The sequence below is a fragment of the Scylla paramamosain genome, unplaced genomic scaffold (assembly GCF_035594125.1).
Source record: "Scylla paramamosain isolate STU-SP2022 unplaced genomic scaffold, ASM3559412v1 Contig111, whole genome shotgun sequence".
Lineage (NCBI taxonomy): Eukaryota > Metazoa > Arthropoda > Malacostraca > Decapoda > Portunidae > Scylla > Scylla paramamosain.
The window spans coordinates 132,152-145,754 of NW_026973776.1; the positions used below are offsets into that span (position 1 = coordinate 132,152).

At 42.5% G+C, this 13,603-nt stretch overlaps 1 pseudogene; it reads right to left on the reverse strand.

The window, feature by feature from the left end:
* Window positions 1-655: 655 nt before the first annotated feature.
* On the reverse strand, window positions 656-7,304 carry LOC135099217 (juvenile hormone esterase-like; annotated as a pseudogene).
* Window positions 7,305-13,603: the final 6,299 nt, after the last annotated feature.

Consider the following 13,603-nt stretch of genomic DNA (forward strand, 5'->3'; position numbering starts at 1 on the left):
CCGCGGGAGGACACGTCCTGGGTGTGTTCGCGCGAGGTTTGCGTGGCACTTTTCCACGTGTACCCTTAGTTCCGAGCACGCCGGTACCTCATGAAATGTCACCAGCCTCTTCAAAAACTGTTTCTATATTTCACTTCCGCGCCCACCACTGCCGCCACCTCTGCTTGCTTCGAAGTGACTCCTCACAGCAAATCAACCCATTTTTATTGGAGTAAATCAGACGCAGCAGCGCTTTACACCCTCGACTTTCTTAGTAATCAGATGGTGTTTACCTCCTTAGCTCCTCACAATTGCACCACATCACAACTCACAAGCCATACAACTCCTCAAAACACTTCATAATCACTCCATCATAACACCTAAGCATTTCTCTAAGCGTGGTAATAATGAAAGTATTCGGTTTCAAGACCGTTATCCTTAATTTTTTTTTTTTTTTTTTCTTCTTTACGGACTGGGACCTCAGTGGACGTTTTTTTCGTTTGTTTGCACTGAGTTAGGGCCTATCTTATATATATATATATATATATATATATATATATATATATATATATATATATATATATATATATATATATATATATATATATATATATATATATATATATATATATATATATATATATATATATATATATATATATATATATAAGTGGTTATATCTAAGTTATGTTGTTAGGAAGCGGTGCTTGTTACTGTTCGCATTTAGTCAGGAGTTGGTAAATCACAATTCATAACGTGAACTGCGCGTGGCGCCCTGAGGCGCCTTCACCAGGTGCGGGTGAAGCATCAGATTTTCCTGGATGGGAAGAGAGTTGTGGAACTTACGTGTGTGTGAAAAGAAAGAACCTGCATGAACCACTTACTGAGGGGGTGAAATGGATAGTGCTTGACAAAGGATGCGCTCTAGATACTCGGAGCGTGACATTTATAAAACACAAATAGCGACACTCATAAATAAAAAAAGAAAAAAAAATGTAGTTTTATGTAAATAATTCTGCCACGTCAAAATTTAAATAGAAAATGGACTATGTAATTATCTAATACATAAGGTTTCCATACACTTCTCTAGTTATGAATAACTCTTCTTGCTCTCTTCTTCCGGAACTGGCACCTTCAGTGGGCCTTTTTTTTTTCTACCTTTTTTTTTTTTTTTTTGTAGCCCTAAGGTCTGTTACCCCCCTCACCCCCTCATCAACACAAGTCCTAAGCGTTCGCCTTACACGCTTATAAGTACACGAATAGAAATATATCAGTGCCTAATACATTTTCCATAGTAAATAATTAAGTAAGCAGCATTCCTCACCTCCTTGCGGTCGTCTGGCTTCGTGAAGGGCGAGGGCGTGAGGGAGAGGTACTGCAGGTTCTCTGGTGTGCTGGCTTCCCACGTGAAGCCCAGAGAGCTATCAGGGGTTGGGTTCCTGGTGGGAAATAACGAAAAATTTTAATTATAATGATGAGTAATAAAAGACAGTCTACTGTAATACAAAGATTTATTATTATTGCAATGATGAGTGATACAAAAATAAACTATTGCTGCAATGATGAGTAATACAAAAAGTAATTATTGGAATGTGGTGGTGAGAAATAGCAGGATAAAGCAGATCTTTTTCTCTAACTTTTCAACACCATCAAAACATTGTAGAAATAAAGATCCCCTGCTTAATTCTGTTCTCTCACCACTGCCTACCACCACCAACTCCAGCTCACTTGTCTAATCTATGCAGTAAAGAGGTAATTTTTGCAGTGATATGTAGTACACGGGCAAACTATCATTGTTGTTGGTGTCACCGTGTCACAGTGAATTGATGGAAGCATTGATAAGTCTTACCTGACATCAGCACTTCCTGAAGAGCCTCTAATGCAGCAATGGTACAATGATAAGCCTTACTTTTATCATCTTATCCTCTAAAACTATCAGTCTCCTCCACAAAAGGGTTCCGCCTTCCATCTCAGTAAAGTTAGTGCACTGATAAGCAATACTTTATCATCTTGCCCACTCTAAAGCTCTCAGAGTCCTCCATAAAGACTTCTGAAATCAGGACCTCTGCCCTCCATCTCACCCTGTGGCAGCAAAGTTGGTCCACAGAGTCGTGATGATGTCCCTGAGGGTGAGGTCGTCGGGCAGCTTTAAGTCCTTGGGGCGTTGTGGGGGTGCTGTTCGTGGCGACAAGAGAGGGCCGCCGCGGAACAAGTAGTACAGATCGTCTACGTGACTCACCCCTGTTAGAATTGACGATCAGAAACCGATTAAAAATTCCTGGAGAAAACCAGTTAAGGGAAGAAAACTGGGAGGAAGATAGAGAAGGAGATGGAGCGGAGGAATTGCTTTAGAACTGCAAACAATAGCAGTCACAGAGGAAGATTCAAGGGACAGAAACAACAGGACAAGGCTCGTACATCGCGCCAACCACTCACTCGAGGGAAACGCCGAACGGAAAAGATAAGAAAAGGAAGATGTGATTCACTCATGTCAGAACAAAACAACATAAGAAAGTAAGGGAAGCTGCAAGAAGCTGTCAGGCCTACACGTGGCACTCCCCACATGAAACATACTGCCTACCTCCTTTCATTATCCTCAGCCTCAAATTTGGCCACTCCTCTTTTAAAGCTCCGTAGTGACTCATGGCACACATCACAGTGACTCATGGCACACATCACAGTGACTCATGGCACACATCACAGTGACTCATGGCACACATCACAGTGACTCATGGCACACATCACAGTGACTCATGGCACACTTCACAGTGACTCATGGCACACATCACAGAGACTCATGGCACACTTCACAGTGACTCATGGCACACATCACAGTGACTCATGGCACACATCACAGTGACTCATGGCACACATCACAGAGACTCATGGCACACTTCACAGTGACTCATGGCACACATCACAGTGACTCATGGCACACATCACAGTGACTCATGGCACACTTCACAGTGACTCGGACACAGCTGTGTTTTAGTTTTTCAACAAGATTATATCTCAGACCACAAATTATGTATAAATAAATTAAAATGTTAAGTAATGATGAAAAGGGATGCAGTGCTATTACTAATAAAAATGATGGCAGCGATGAGATGGTGGTGATGGCAATAATGACTGGAATTTGTCGTGATGCAGGATATTAATAGTATAGGATAAGAGTTATTGGTAGTGGTAGTGGTGATGGTAAGAAGGCTGGTGATAGTTGCTACGTATAGCGGTGGTGGCGACAGCGCTGGTGATAACATCAGGAGTGGTAGTGGCTATGCCAAGCACCTTCTGTTTTTATGAGTATTTAAGTCGAGAACCATCCTTGATGTCTATAAAATCTCAAAGTTATTCATTGCCTTGAAGTGACATAGGGGATATGATGTTACAAGCAAAATTCTTTGGGTCAATTATCAGGATCTGTTATGTAAGAGTGGCTACAAGCAAGGGCAATAAAAGGGCAGAAAAAAAGCCCACTAAAGGTGCCAGTCCCCAGTTACTTTGCCAGTGTTCTTAAAACATCTGCCTAAACATTCGTCACTGAACTGACCGCCTCGTGTCAGTGTTGACGCCGCGGTGCCTCGGGCAGGTTGTGGGCCAGGCATTGCTTACACTTGTTGTCGCAGGAAGGGCAGATCAGTTGGCCGAAGGAGAGCTGGGCGTAGTGCTGCAGCTCGTAGCGGTAAATCTTCCCTGCGTGGTGGGCGGAGATGCGGTCATGAGGCACGGCGAAGTAGTGGTCAGTGAACATCTGTCAAAATTATATATAATAAGACTAGTAAGAATAATAACTAAGAGTTATTTTTGTTATTTTCAATAATAATAACTTATTATTATGTCTTCATCATTTTTTTTAAATAATATATTATTATTATTTTGATAACTAAAAGAATTAGAATATTCACACCAACCAACTACTATACTACTACTACTACTACTACTACTACTACTACTACGAACATGAGATAATAAGGGAAACGGCAAGAATACATCAGGTCAACACGTGACAGTCCCTGAATGCAACATGCTTGTTCATCTCCACCTATCATCTTCATACGTGAATCTAGTTTTTAAAGCTCCCTCATAATTCATCACTAATCACTAACAATTACGGTTACAAGGCTTTTTCACAGCAGAATGATCACGGAAAAGTTCACCGTACAGAACACCAGCTGGCAGTTCTGTATGTTTAAGATGTAACATAGGCGCAAATTTAAGAATGAACAGTGAAAACACTGCCGGCATCCTCTTGTCTCAAGTGTTAAGGTGTAACATCCCCTCACGTAGAGCCGTGTCTTCTCATCCTTATGTCGTATATGTAAACAAGTAATTTTCACATTGCAAATACATCCAAAGTTTACGGAACATGTGCAGCAAAAAACAGGCTTAGGCTCCAGTGTTGGTGCTCACCCTCATGAAGTCGTCAGCGTGCGCCTCGGTGATGTGCGTGGTGCCCAAGTAGTGGAGGTACAGCTGGCGGGCTACAGCCTCCGGGTCCTCGCTCCTGCCCTCAAGCTGAAGGGACGCAGACCCGGCCATGCTAAAATTGTACTGTAGCTCCTCCAGTAACTGTTTCTTTGCCAATGCAGCTGGAAAAAAAAAAATAAATCTTCAAAACAATAGATTTTGAAGGTAATTATTCCCTCAGACATTTTAGTTAGTGAAGCATGATTTTTAACCACGTAAGTTGGGTGATAATTACGCAAGGCGAAAAGAGCCCCATCGTCTTTGGTAATGCCTGATATGATGTCCACCTGGGTGTTGCATCCCTCACTTATCAGCTGGGCAGGGTGACGCGGCAGGAAACGGCCGTCCACTCAGGGCGTGAAGGTGAGCGGCAGCACGCCCCATCTCTGTACAAATTAAATGGCCTCAGAACTGTAATTTGAATATATCCACAATTGAATGTTCAAGTTAAATGAGCAAGTAGTCCTGACACCTGGCACAGTGAGTGCCACTCACTCTGGAGCTTTCGTAACGAGGAAAGAGAGCCTTTGCATCCAGCCCCTGCAGGCACAGAAGGAGCGTGTTGCTGCCCTGGTCTGTGGGACACCCAAGGCTGCCACCCACTTCAATTGCCTCCTTGCGAGGATTATTGTTGATAGTCAAGGACGTCAGTGCTGTTCCAGACTGCATGATAGCACTGGAGAAAAGATCTGTCAAAACAATACAACTTGTCTCATTACATACAAATATGTGAACAAATGGATATACAAGGTTGAAATTATATATATATATATATATATATATATATATATATATATATATATATATATATATATATATATATATATATATATATATATATATATATATATATATATATATATATATATATATATATATATATATATATATATATATATATATATATATATATATATATATATTGTGTGTGTGTGTGTATAAACAAAGGTGATGAGAACGAATGTGAAGTCCAAAAGGAGTCCTACTTTGAACTTCCGGGACGAACATGAGGAGGTGGGCGGCGGCGCTGCCGGCACTCTCACCGAAGATGGTGACCCGCATGTTGTCTCCGCCAAAGAGGTGAATGTTGGTCTTCACCCACCGCAGCGCCAGGGTCTGGTCCTTGAGGCCCAAGTTCGCAGGCATCGCCAAGTCCTCGGTAGACAGGAAGCCTGTACAGTGAGAGAGAAGCAGTGAGAAGAGCAGTACGCAGGCCGCGCCGCGTGTGAGAGAAGTCACCACCTCGCCACACACCACCCACCCAGGACACCCAGCCGATACTGCACCACCACCAGCACGATGTCGTGGTCCAGGAGGACGTGAGGAAGGTATTCCTGGGCACTGCCATGGGTGAACCTTCCTCCGTGAAGCCAAACCATCACCGGGAAGCTAGCGTCTCCATTAATCTGTGATAAGATTGGTACTATTACACACACACACACACACACACACACACACACACACACACACAGAGAGAGAGAGAGAGAGAGAGAGAGAGAGAGAGAGAGAGAGAGAGAGAGAGAGAGAGAGAGAGAGAGATGACTAAAAGGGGATGTAAAATATTCCTTACAAAAGATTAAAGTTTTAAATTTTACATTCGTTAGAAAAGCTTAGATTAAGAGGTATAACAAGAACAATTTAAACAAAATCCTTAGTGTTAGTAATCAGGATAGGACTACAACTAATAAATAAAAAAAAAGGGAAGAAATTGGTTCTCAGATAGAGTGGTAGATGACTGGAATATATGCAGTAATCAGCCTACTAGTACCGAGTCACCTGGGTGCTTTAAAAAAGGATTAGTTAAATTTACTGATCGGGAAGGCAGGTGGACACAGGTTTTAGACAAGGACTGTCACCTAGTACGTGTAGGCCTACTTTCTTCTCCCAGCTTCCCTTATGCTCTTAGGCTAACATGTCACAGATTAAAGCAGTCTCTCCGTGGTTCTCTGCCTCACCTTGGGCACAAACACGTTGAGGTACAGGCAATCCTCCTCACCCAGCACTTCCTTTATTCCGACTTTCTCTGCTGCGGAGAAATACTGGATGCACGGCGGGGCGGGAATGGAGGCTTCCCCCATGGCCCCCCAGTCTGGGAAGGGTTCGGGATCCTGGAAGAAAGGACACACTACCTTCCAGTATTTTCCCACCCTCATTTTACAGTCTCACTCTGATGAAGTCAAGTGCTTTCATTACTCCGCAAATTTTCACCGTCTGCCGGCCTACCTTGAATCGCAGCCTCCCCAGTGGTGGCCGAGCGTAGGGAATGCCGTAGAATGACGAAAAGTCTCGGCCCTTCACCGATTCCTCCACAATGCCTGAGACGCGGCCATCCCTGGTATCAACGAATGGCACATCAGCAGCAGTCGCCACCAGCACCACCACCACCACCACCAGCGTCGCCACCAGAGCCGCACCACGCGCCATCCCTCTCTATTCTGCTGCTGTGAGATACAAGCGAGAGGAAGAGTATAGGAACAACTAAAATCAGTATTAGTGGCTTTTTATTTTGTCTGTATATTTTCTGTTGTGATTTTTTTCAAAACAAAATGTTTCCTCACACTGGGCGGCACTGTGACGCCAAAGATGGGTGCATAAAGGAAGCAAAGCGGCAACTGAACATCATAGGAAATACACAAAGCAGTCTTTTCAACGAGTAAAATAGAAGTGAAGCCACACGATGCTACGCTAAGTTTCCCGTCCATAGGGGGATGTTCAGCTTCTTAACTCCGAGACCACAGAACACTAAGTTAGATCTTGTTAAGTCCAGCTTGATTGTCATCAACACAGGGGTTCCCCAGGAATGTCACGTGCCATGTCTTAGTCTTCATACAGATAACTGTAGGAGCTGCATTGTCTCACTAACGCGTTTATTTGACAAAACACACATGGTAATTTCATACCAGCCACAAAAGTAAACTCATATTTGTACATCAGTCCACACACACACACACACACACACACACACACACACACACACACACACACACACACACACACACAGATAAGCGCGCACAAATGCTTCGTTCCTTAACAAAAGAAATATAAGATTATCTGCACTGCGTTGCAGAACTTACAATGCTCCCTCAGTGCTGAGAGTCGGGTTGTTTAGTGCGCGGGCCGGGTGACAGACTGACGCACATGCTCCGTGACGCTCCTTTTATATGAGAGCTTGATCACTCGAGTAGATTTAAAGGAACATGATGAACGAGAGTTGTCAGTTCCCACAGGGCCCGTGAAATTGTGTACTACAGTTGTGTACGAGTACTGGGAATGCGGTTATGAGCGCGACACACACACACACACACACACACACACACACACACACACACACACACACACACACAGTCTTTTAGCCATCCTTCCGCAACCTGAGTTGAATCAAGGCTTACAAACTTAACGATTGGAGAAAGTTTGTGGATTCAGTCCTTTCGTGTCAGGTAATCACCTCAGCAAGGCGTCCTGCACAAAGAGACAGAGTGCTGACACGAAAACCGTATGAACTTCAAGGAAATATTTAATATTTAATGACGAGTGGTGATACTGATGATGATCATATGTGTGTATGTGTGTGTGTGTGTGTGTGTGTGTGTGTGTGTGTGTGTGTGTGTGTGTGTTGATGACAGTATTGCTATAACAAATAATATTGGTGATGATGGTAATAATGGTGATAATAATAATAATGATAATGATAATGATAATGATAATAATAATAATAATAATAATAATAATAATAATAATAATAATAATAATAATATATAATCCAATTACTTCCATTCTTGCTCTTACTTTGGTGTGAGATGGTTTAATGCATCAGCACATCTGAGCCTCACCACTGCATGGTTCCTATCCTGCCTTAGTATTCCTGACAGGCACTAGACGTGCTTAGGCAACACAGCTCACTCAGTTGCCGGGCGCTCGTATTGAGACTACGGTTGACAAACAGGAGGACATCCCTAGCTTGACGCAAGTATATTTGGTGAAAATCTGAGCGTAAAAATCGAGTAACCTACCCTGTCCCTCTCCCTCCTTCTCTGGGTCCTTCACTCTCCCACAGTCTGACTTCCTACACGGAGATGAAATGAGTATTTTTATCGAAAACTAAGCACACAAAAGTCAAGTGACCTTCCATTAACCTTCACTCACATGTTGTGCCCTTGACTTTCTACCAGGAGTTTGTGAATTCCTCTCGTATTGGTTCTCCTCTCGCTGCGTGAATCGACCTTCCTCCCCGGTACCGTTGTTCCAGCGTAGGGCAATTCATTATATTCTTAGTTATAGTTCTTTAATTACATAAATAAGACAAGAGAAACTGTGTTTATAGCTTAGAATAATGCGTGCTGAAATGCATTAGAGATAAAGAGAGTAACTATGAAAAATAAATAGTATGATGTAGGCAATGCTGGTTACTCGTATATTTATCCATGGCAATAGATGTATCCAATACTAAAAGATAAACATGTGGCTACAAAATGCAAATTAATAGTTTACAATACACTTGTTATACCAATCCTGTTATATGGTGCTGAATGGTGGTGGACTTTAACTACAAAACTAGAATCGAAGATTCAGGCAGCCGAAATGCGAGTGCTCAATAATCAGGGGTGTTACAAGAAGGGACAAGATGAGAAATGTTCAAATAAGAGAAGAGTTGGGAGTGACGCCGCTACTGGAGGATGCTGATAGAGCAAGTCTGAGATGGTTTGGACATGTTAAGAGAATGGAAGAAGATCGGTATGCTAAGAAATATATGGAGTGGATACCAAGAGGCAGGCGACCACGAGGGAGACCAAGGAAGAGATGGAAGCAAGGTATTGAAGAGAGCCTTAGTAGACCTTAGTATCACCTCGACAATGGTCGAGGTGATGGAGGACAGAGAATATGAAGACCCAGACGGATGGAGGAGTATTGTCCGGATGTCATCGAGCTGACAGGCTTATAGCCTAACTGGCGTCTGGTGAGAAGGATGAGAATAGATGGACCAAGGAAAGTTTCATGTTGTGTGACGTGCGGTGACGTGATCGTGCGAGCTCCACACGTATGCCTCCCCACCTCTTACCTACACACACACACACACACACACACACACACACACACACACACATATATATATATATATATATATATATATATATATATATATATATATATATATATATATATATATATATATATATATATATATATATATATATATATATATATATATATATATATATATATATATATATATATATATATATATATATATATATATATATATATATATATATATATGGTGTAACACGAGTTTGTGCAGATATTGTCAGAGGTGAAGGTGCAGGTTATTCTATGCGGGAAATGTTCTATGTTTCTATGCACATATGCGTTTTGAGGCGTTGTTTATCCGTGATATGAAATTCAAGTCTGGCCAGACGACAGATACAACTGTGGGTAACTATGGTAGAGACACACACAGTGTCCACTTCACATTACTTTACATTATACAACACAATCTGAAAGTATTCAATGTCACTGTCTCGGAGAAACTTTTTTTTCATGTTCATATGTTCACTGGACTTCATTAGTCTTTTCCACAAGGTTCAGTCTTCTATTCATACAGGCCTCTTTTACTTATCTATCTATTTATTTATTTATTTTTTTTTTATGTAGGAAGGACACTGGCCAAGGAAAACAAAAATGCAATAAAAAAAAATGCCCACTGAAATGTCAGTCCCATAAAAGGGTCAAAGCAGTAGTCAAAAATTGATCAATAAGTGTCTTGAAACCTCCCTCTCTAAGGAATTCAAGTCATAGGAAGGTGGAAATACAGAAGAGGGCAGGGAGTTCCAGAGTTTACCATGATGAATGATTGAGAATACTGGTTAACTCTTGTGTTAGACAGGTGGACAGAATAGGGGTGAGGGAAAGAAGAAAGTCTTGTGCAGCGAGGCCGCAGGAGGAGGGGAGGCATGCAGTTAGCAAGATCAGAAGAGCAGTTAGCATGAAAATAGCGGTAGAAGACAGCTAGAGATGCAGCATTGCAGCGGTGAGAGAGAAGCTGAAATCAGTCCGTTACAGGAGAGAAATTGATGAGACGAAAAGCTTTTGATTCCACCTTGTCTAGAAGGGCAGTATGAGTGGAACCTCCCCAGACATGTGAAGCGTACTCCATACATGGACAGGTAAGGCCCTTGTACAGAGTTAGCAGCTGGGGGGTGAGAAAAACTGGCGGAGACGTCTCAGAACACCTAACTTCATAGAAGCTGTTTTAGCTAGAGATGAGATGTGAAGTTTCCAGTTCAGATTATAGAAGAGGGGAACAGTTGAGTGTCATTGAAGAAGAGGGGATAGTTGTCTGGAAGGTTGTGTCGAGTTGATAGATGGATGAGGCATTTTTGAAGCATTGAACAATACCAAGTTTGCTCTGCCCCAATCAGAAATTTTAGAAAGATCAGAAGTCAAGCGTTCTGTGGCTTCCCTGCATGAAATGTTTACCTCCTGAAGGGTTGGACGTCTATGAAAAGACGTGGAAAAGTGCAGGGTGGTATCATCAGCATAAGAGTGGATAGGACAAGAAGTTTGGTTTAGAAGATCATTAATGAATAATAAGAGAGTGGGTGACAGGACAGAACCCTGAGGAACACCACTGTTAATAGATTTAGGAGAAGAACAGTGACCGTCTACCACAGCAGCAATAGAACGGTCAGAAAGGAAACTTGAGATGAAGTTACAGAGAGAAGGATAGAAGCCGTAGGAGGGTAGTTTGGAAATCAAAACTTTGTGCCAGACTCTGTCAAAAGCTTTTGATATGTCCAAGGCAACAGCAAAAGTTTCACCAAAATCTCTAAAAGAGGATGATCAAGACTCAGTAAGGAAAACCAGAAGATCACCAGTAGAGCGGCCTTGACGGAACCCATACTGGCGATCAGATAGAAGGTTGTGAAGTGTTAGATGCTTAAGAATCTTCCTGTTGAGGATAGATTCAAAAACTTTAGATAAGCAGGAAATTAAAGCAATAGGAAGGTAGTTTGAGGGATTAGAGCGGTCACCCTTTTTAGGAACAGGTTGAATGTAGGCAAACTTCCAGCAAGAAGGAAAGGTAGATGTTGACAGACAGAGCTGAAAGAGTTTGACTAGGCAAGGTGCAAGCACGGAGGCACAGTTTTGGAGAACAATAGGAGGGACCCCATCAGGTCCACAAGCCTTCCGAGGGTTTAGGCCAGCGAGGGCATGGAAAACATCATTGCGAAGAATTTTAATAGGTGGCATGAAGTAGTCAGAGGGTGGAGGAGAGGGAGCAACAAGTCCAGAATCGTCCAAGGTAGAGTTTTTAACAAAGGTGTGAGCGAAGAGTTCAGCTTTAGAAATAGATGTGATAGCAGTGGTGCCATCTGGTTGAAATAGAGGAGGGAAAGAAGAAGAAGCAAAGTTATTGGAGATATTTTTTCTAGATGCCAGAAGTCATGAGGGGAGTTAGATCTTGAAAGGTTTTGACACGTTCTGTTAATGAAGCAGTTCTTGGCTAGTTGGAAAACAGACTTGGCATGGTTCCGGGCAGAAATATAAAGTGCATGAGATTCTAGTGATGGAAGGTTTAAGTACCTTTTGTGGGCCGCCTCTCTATCATGTATAGCACGAGAACAAGCTGTGTTAAACCAAGGTTTAGAAGGTTTCGGACAAGAAAAAGAGTGAGGAATGTACGCCTCCATGCCAGACACTATCATGCTCAGCACACAAAGACGGGTCTCTGACACGGAAGCAGTAGTCATTCCAAGGAAAATCAGCAAAATACCTCCCCAACTAGCAGAGGCAAAACGCCAGAGGCACCTTCGCTTAGGGGGATCCTGAGGAGGGATTGGAGCGATAGGACAACATACAGATATGAGACTGTAATCGGAGGAGCCCAACGGAGAAGAAAGGGTGACAGCATAAGCAGAAGGATTAGAGGTCAGGAAAAGGTCAAGAATGTTGGGCGTATCTCCAAGACGGTCTGGAATACGAGTAGGGTGTTGCACCAATTGCTCTAGGTCGTGGAGGATAGCAAAGTTGTAGGCTAGTTCACCAGGATGGTCAGTGAAGGGAGAGGAAAGCCAAAGCTGGTGGTGAACATTGAAGTCTCCAAGAATGGAGATCTCTGCAAAAGGGAAGAGGGTCAGAATGTGCTCCACTTTGGAAGTTAAGTAGTCAAAGAATTTCTTATAGTCAGAGGAGTTAGGTGAGAGGTATACAACACATATAAATTTAGTTTGAGAGTGACTCTGTAGTCGTAGCCAGATGGTGGAAAACTCGGAAGATTCAAGAGCGTGGGCACGAGAGCAGGTTAAGTCATTGCGCACATAAACGCAGCATCCAGCTTTGGATCGAAAATGAGAATAGAGAAAGTAGGAGGGAATAGAAAAGGGGCTACTGTCAGTTGCCTCAGACACCTGAGTTTCAGTGAGGAAAAGAAGATGAGGTTTAGAAGAGGAGAGGTGGTGTTCTACTGATCGAAAATTAGATCTTAGACCGCGAATGTTGCAGAAGTTAATGAAAAAAAAGTTGAAGGGGGGTGTCAAGACACTTAGGGTCGTCGACAGAAAGGCAGTCCGACCTGGAGACATTTATGGTCCCCTCCCCAGATGGGGACTCCGAGGCTGGTGTAGGAGTCGCCATGATGATTTTAAATTTTTTGAGTGAAGGGTGTGTGTGTTATTAGGTGCTTGTAGTTTTGTGTGGAGGAAGAGAGTTGTCTTTAGAGGGCAGGCTGTGACTGCCCCCTTGTGTTGTGAGACACAAAGGGAAACGTTCAGTGAGGTCACAGCTGGGTTTAATGATATGTTCACAGCACCCCCTGAACAGTGCTGGGAGTAATTATCGTCTCGGCAGGTGTCTACTGCGTCCTCCTGTTCTTATATGGCTATCTATTTATTTATTTATTTATCCGTTTATTTATCTAAGTCATGTGGTCACTACCTCACTAGTGTTCTCCACGTGGTTCAGGCTTCTAGTAATACAAACTACTTTTATATATTTTCTTATTTAATTATTATTATTTTATCAAACCTTTACGATCCTTTCATCTCTTCTTCCAGACTGACTCCCTCTTCTGACCATATTCCATATTCAAATCAATCTTACATACTGCTTACATACAAAACACTCTCCTCTTGTTTCCTTCCCTCGCCACACACTCCTCCCA